We start from the raw sequence: 7,149 nt of genomic DNA on the forward strand, positions 1-7,149 counted from the left end.
AAAGTGTGTCACAGGAACTTCCAGAATTTTCTTTTTGCATTTCGATTTGGCTTTTGGGAATATCATCGAATTTTGGACGACTTTTGTACAATTTTTCCCACCTTCTATGCTACGCCAACGCCACATGCGACAGCTGTGGTAAACAAAAAGTAAGAAGAAGAAGAAAAGTGTTTAGTGTGGTTTGCGTTCTCTTCTTAAAATTAATTAACAATTCATAGGTAAGTGCTTTCAATAATTCCTCATCTATCGATTTGAAAATAAGCGGTGGTGTCTGCCCAACAATATGGAATAGATAATTGTGGGAGAAATGGTGTGTGAGATAGTGAAAAATGGTGTGTTTGCTTGGCTTCCCCTTTTCTCTACTTCGTCCATACCTCGCCTCACACTCCGGCCATTTGAGTTTGTTGGAAAATGGCATTTTTGCATGAATTCTTAATTATGCCACAATCCACCTGGACTTTCATGGTGCCAGGCAACTCAATAATTCAACTTAGAGTGCATTTATGCCACATTTTGGGGTGAGGTACTGTGGAGTTGTCCGGAAGACGTCAGGGAGCCTCGCGGTATTGCGTCTCCTCTCTTTGTTCAATACCCCCCAGTTCCCCCGTGCCCAGTGGCTGAAAACCCAATGTTCTCGCATCTATGGGCATCGCTGATGCCCAAGTACGCATTAAGTTAACCCCCGAAGTGCGTGCTTTAAGCCGCGAGAGAAAATAGATCCAAAAATGCCGTATGGGGAGAAATGGCGTGGGTGCGAGACTCTTCCACTTTTTAACTGTACTCGGTGTGAGACTCTGTGGGCTTCACCCAGATATTCCCAGAGAGTAGCACCTCATGCAAAATTTCACACCTTTTGGCGACGTCAGTGGCCTTTTCTTTCCGTGTGGAGCAAACGAAAAAAAAAGGGGAGCAGCCACCTCCGGGAAATTGATGGGGACGCGTGCTGAGGGTCGCTTTTTCATCAGCAATTTCTCGGCCCCTGTGGGAGCGTCCAAAAGGCCCCCACAGTGAATCACTTTCTGGCGGTTCTCGTGTGCGCGTTTTAATGAAATAATCGATGAAGATGAGGGAAGGACATTGCGCGATTCCCCCCTAAACTTCATCCTTTCCTCTCTTCACTTTTTTCACATCACCCAACTTCTGCAAAAGCTTCAAAGGAAGCACCGGCAGTGATTTGGGCATCTTTTAGTCATTCTCCTTGACCCTGCACCGCTTCCAAAAATTTCTCGTCACTCAAGTCTCTGTAAGACAGGTTTTACTTGTGGGAGGTGTGATTCTCATATTGGCAGAGTCTCCTGTTTGGTTCGAATTTAAGTGGTAGAACAGCGCTTTTAGCAGCAATGTTATGCCCTAGACACACTTACAACTTAAGCCGAGAGACGGCTTAACGTAATTATAATCAAAATAATGATCAGGAGGGGAATTCTGTAGCACTCTGGCAATGTCATATGGCAAATTGGGTTCGAATCTTAGGAGAGCTTTTTCGAAAATGCGATTCTATAGCCGTGACATTGTCATTTCAGCTCACGTGGCATTGTCTGAAGTCACATACAGTAGACTCTCTCAAATTCGGGCATATGGGACCGAAATGTCAGCCGAATTAGACAGAAATTCCGGCGACAAACTTTTTGAAATGCAACGATTTTTTATTCATGTGCATATAGATATTGAGTTTACACACTCATATATAACGTAAATTGCATGAAAATCCCTCAATAATGCAAAATAACATCAAAACTAAGACAAACCATGCCAAATTTGAGCATATTTGATTCATTTGATAATCAAACTTGAAAAATGACAACAAACTTTTTTTCAAATATAAACCGCTGCCCGAATTAAAAAGTAGCCCGATCTTAAAAGAGCTGAATTTGGGAGAGTCTACTGTATAATCAAAATAATGATCAGGAGGGGAATTCTATAGCGCTCTGGCAAAGTCATACGGCAAATTGGGTTCCAATCTTAGAACAGCTTTTTCGAAAATGCGATTCTGTAGCCGTGACATTGGCATTTCAGCTCACGTGACATTGTCAGAAGCGTCAGAAGTCACATATTTGAGATTTCTAGCAATTCAAATGATAATGAATTTTGTTAAATAAATCAAACAAGACGTACTGTATTTTCAAAAAATCATCAAGTAAAGGAATTTCATTAAAAAATCAATGAATTGCATTTTCGAACTCATATAATATGACAATAAAAGCTCGAATGGCATTGTCACGTTTCGAACTTACGCGTAACAATGCCGCGAAAATTACAGAATTCCCCATACAGATTACATTTCCATCAGTTTCTGACTAATCTATATCTCGGTTTAAGCTGGGAAACTGACGGGAATTTAGGCAAATCATTATTTTGATTACAATTACGTTAAGGCGGCTTTCGGCTAAAGATGTAAGTATGTCTAAGGCATTAGGCAGTCGTAATATTCTCATAAACGTTTTTTTTTTGTTTTCAATCCAAAAACGGTTTAATTGATTTATAGCCAAGGCTCAAAAAGAGGTGGCAAAGCGTCCCAGCATTGTATAATGCTCGAACTTAAGAGATAGAGCTTCCCATGGATTGTCTTTAAATCTTTAAACCCAGTTTTTTGTCCAAAAAAGTCCTTTTCGTTTGTTTTCCAACTTTTTAAGCAAATTAGTTGAGAAATAAAGTCACCAAAGTTGTTTGATCTTCATAAATTCGATGTCGAATTTTTTTTCGGTCATATAGGTGTCTATGGATGAAATGTGCGCATGGACTATCTCCAAAATATATCGGAAACTATAAATGAAATCGTTGGAGTCGTTTTCGATTAAGGGAAGAATCACATTGACAGTAAAATGCTCTCCGTATTTCGTTGATTTACGCATTTTCATTGCAATTCTTACGCAAATTTTCAATTACCGCATTACCTTATCTTACTCGGTGGCACTAGCTGAAAATAGTATAAGAAAATTGAATAAATAAAACGAAAATTCGATAAACCGTTTATCGCATTTTCGTTTTATTTCATCAGTTTTCTTATATTATTTTCACCTAGTGCCACCGAGTATGAGATAAGGTAATACGGTAATCGAGAATTTGCGTAAAAATTGCAATGAAAATGCGTAAATTAACAAAATCTGTTAGAATTTTACTGTCAATATGATTCTGCCCTAAATCTTTAAGCCAAGTTTTTTATCCATAAAAGTTTACCTCCGTTCATTTTCCAATTTTTAAACAAATCAATTGAGAAGGAAGGCCACCAAAGTAGTTTAGATTTGACTTTTAAAATTTCGATGTCGAAATTTATTTCGGTCATAGGTGTTTATGGATGAAACGTGCACCGACTATCTCACCAAAACACATCCGAAACTAAAAGAAATAGCTGGATCCGTTTTCGAAAAAGCTTGTTTTAGATGGGGTGGGGAAAAACACAGACAAATATCTCCAGACTAGATTATGTTTTTTTGAGGTGTGAGGGGGGTCACCGAAGTCTGAAAGTTGATATCTTACCGTTTAAGCTCTCTGAGTTCGAATAGTAAAAAATTACGAGTCTAACAAAAGTTTTGTAAAAACTACAAATGCTTTTGTAAGTTTATACATTCTTTCAACTATCTATTGCTATCATGTCCAAGAAAAATTGCAGGTCACCACAACAGGATTACTATTTTATGATATTTTTTAAACTTGCGCTTCCATAATATTAATTATGTCAAATAAATCTATATTATTTTCTTATATCTTAAATCGCTTTTTGCTATAAAATTTTGTTTTTTTGTTAAGAAGTTTAGTAACTTTTCGCACAACAAGAAACAATTAGGCTCTAAATCCTAGTATCTTTGATATATTTAATAAGTTCTCTAATTATTCTTTTGCTCATTCACCTAACAAACACAGTAAAAGACAATATTTTTATAAATATGGAAATTATATTCACATATTGGTCATTTGGAACTGGTCAATTTGGTTCTTTATGGCTCCGGCACAACTTTTAGATCATGAAAATTTCATGAAGTCGAAATTCGAATCCCTTTCTTTCTCACATGTTTTGTATATGTCTATCTTATTCTCTCGCACTCATCTTCTTTTAAAGATCACTCCAAATTCAATTTAGCTCAAACGAATTTGGTAAGCGAAAGAATTAGATAGTTATATGCAAAACATGTGAGAAAGAAAGGGTTTCAAATTTCGCCTTCATGAAATTTTTCTGATCTAAAAGGTGTGCCGAAGGCATTATGCCTGGTACATCTTTTAGATCAGGAAAATTTCATAAAATCAAAATTCACATCCCTTTCTTTATTAAAAGTTTTTCACATGTCTGGCCTACTCTTGCACTCTTCTTCTTTTGAACATCACATCAAATTAAATTTAGTTCAGTTTAATTTTGAGTCCGAAAGAGTGGGATAGACTTATGCAAATCTTTTGAGAAAGAAAGAGATACGAATTTCGATTTCATAAAAGTTTATCGATCTAAAAGATTTACGGGCATTAGGGAATTTCAAGAATCAGATATGCAGAATTTTATCCACACACTGAATATTGATTATTTAGTTAAAAAAATTTTAAAATCAAGTAGCAATGTGGAACAAGCAAGTAATTTCGATTTGCAACTAAATATTTCGTCTTATAAAATGTTTTAGCTGGATCTCGCTTTTGATTGGCTAGAACTTTGAATGCCTGCAAGCTCTAGCCAATCAGAAAACGCGATGGCACTAAAACGTTTCAGGAGGTTAAATATTTAATTGAATATTCCTCATTGGAATTTACAGAATAGAACTTTGGGCCTTTTTCGATTTTGAGAATTTGATGAACTCACTCAGACTCCAAGAAAACTTATGTATACAAAGCTATAACAATTTTAAGAACCCTCCATTTCTGTTAGAGAATTAAAAAAAAAGCCTTACAAATACTAGAATTCTACAGAAATAAATTGACAGTAAAACACAACAAAAAAAAAAACTTTACAATGCTTAAATGTTTTACAGAGATGTCCAATTATAACTCACAGAACAGCAGAAATAAAATACTAAAGTTGTTAGAAAAAAAAAAAAGTTATTTTGCAATCGAACTAATTAAAAGCTCTATACGTTTGAGTTCTGCAAAATAATCTAATTTTATAACATTCTCAAATATTGTAATACACTTGCTTTCTTCTTAAGAAAGTTACTTAATTTAAAACTGACATAGCAAAAATTTCAAACATTGAACCTCTTGTTCAAAGACCATATAGTCAATGTATTATAGAAGTTTCTCAAGTGTGAGTGTGAGATGATTCAATTAAATTTATCGCTTTTAGTGGATTAGCTCCCTCAATTCTTCCCACCCTCCCCCAAAAATCATTCACATTTTCAGCATTTCTTGGGAGATATACATTTATAATGAAAGATAAGCAAAAAGTATTTTGTTTGCCAATAACACTGTTTAAATATCCTTTAAATATCAAATGCCAGCACATTTTCTATTTTACATTTACATCCTGTATTATTTTGATAATTCAATGAATTGCCAGAGAAATTTTCACTGGGAATTGGGAATGATGCCTTTTTTCTGTATCCTGCCACTTTTGCAAATGGGGCCCAGTGGGAATTTTTGCTGTAGAATTGAAATTTTCAATTTGTGCCTCTGTTTTTACTCATGGTATATCTCGGGGGGGTGGAAGGCAATATCTCGTGTGAGTTTAAGCCAATATGCAGATAAAATGTCTCTTGTTTTTTAACGATAGACTATTGTTAGTCGAAATGACTAGAAATATACTGAAAAGTAACGAGAAAGGCGATATTGAGGTCATGTTCCTCTCTGATGAGGGTTAGGTAATAAGATCTGGAGATTGGGGGGGGGGGGGGGTCAGTATAAACTGGAAGTCGATATTTGACAGCGTTTCACCTCTATTCCTAGGAAAGTACACCGACAAATTCCCTGTGCTCAGTAATAATCTTTCGAAGAGATAAAGACAAACCAAATTTATTCGAAAATGCAAGTTCACATATTCGCCGCTTTAGCGTTGGATGATCTGCCATTTCAAATTTTCGGTATTGCTGACATTCCATCAATCAAAATCTTTAACACACTGCGTTAACTAATGCTGCGAAAAATTGATTTTCGGAAAGGTCAATTGGTCAAATAAGGAAAGTCATTCGGTCAAATCGGGAAGGTTATTACAGAACGTAAGGATTCTAAGGGCCCTAATAGACTCAGGCTGATCCTCCAGAATATTTAGCTTATAAAATTGGGCAGTATTACATTAGGAAAAGAAAATTCGTACAAAGTATCTCTAATCGATGAAACTAAGCCCACAGTGTAAGACCATTTGAGAAAAATCTTTACTGCAAAATTTTACAGGCTAAATATTCTCGAGGATCAGCCTGAGCCTATTTGGGCCCTAAGGGCCTCGACAGACTTCAGGATTAGTCGAGAGACGGCTTAGCGTAATTATATTCGAAATAATGATTAAACTACATTTCCATAATTTTCCACTAAGTCGTCTCTCGGCTTAAGTCGTAAGTGTGTCTAGGGCATAAGATTAGTTACTCCTAGAACCTAGACTAAACTTGAGATTATCAGTTAATTTAAAAATTTACGACTACATTTTATTAATTCAAAGTTTTGTGTACGCTGCCGTCTTAGCTTCGATTACTAACCTCCAAAGCAAAACTCTGGACTAATTCGTCTTCTATTAATTTATTAATAATCTCTTTTGAATGCAAACGATTGAAACTAAAACTTTTTAATTACATTCTTGAATTTTTTTATGGTAGGATTGTCTAATTCAGATCCTGCTCCGAATGATAATTTTCGACAACTCCAACTGGGAATACCGAATTTTTCTTTAATGGCTCCACCAGACCTTTTAGATCAGGTAAATTTCATGAAGTCAAAATTCGAATCCCTGTCTTTCTCACACGCTTTGTATATGTCCGTCCCTTTCGCATTCCAAATTCGATTGAGCGAAATTGAATTCGTTGTGACGTTTTAAAGAAGAAGTAGAGTACGAAAGAATGGAGATAGGCATATACATAGCGTGTGAGAAAGACAGAAATTCGAATTTCGACTTCATGAAATTTTCCTGATCTAAAAGGTGTGGCGGAGCCATAATAAACGCAGTAATAATTCTTTTTATATCTATGTTATAATCTTATTATTTCATTGCTCTTTAAAAAATGAAAACTCCATTCTTATTGATAAGTT

The 7,149-nt window shown here is 35.7% G+C and overlaps 1 protein-coding gene across 2 annotated transcripts in view; it reads left to right on the forward strand.

Annotated features, from left to right (window-relative positions):
* Positions 1-126: 126 nt before the first annotated feature.
* LOC129804341 (heterogeneous nuclear ribonucleoprotein K) overlaps positions 127-7,149 on the forward strand; it is a 110,500-nt gene continuing 103,477 nt past the window's right edge. For both annotated transcript variants that reach the window (XM_055851556.1, XM_055851555.1), the window contains exon 1: positions 127-218. The gene's annotated coding sequence lies outside the window, so the exon portion shown is untranslated. The remainder of the gene's footprint in view (positions 219-7,149) is intronic.

The sequence above is a fragment of the Phlebotomus papatasi genome, chromosome 2 (assembly GCF_024763615.1).
Source record: "Phlebotomus papatasi isolate M1 chromosome 2, Ppap_2.1, whole genome shotgun sequence".
Lineage (NCBI taxonomy): Eukaryota > Metazoa > Arthropoda > Insecta > Diptera > Psychodidae > Phlebotomus > Phlebotomus papatasi.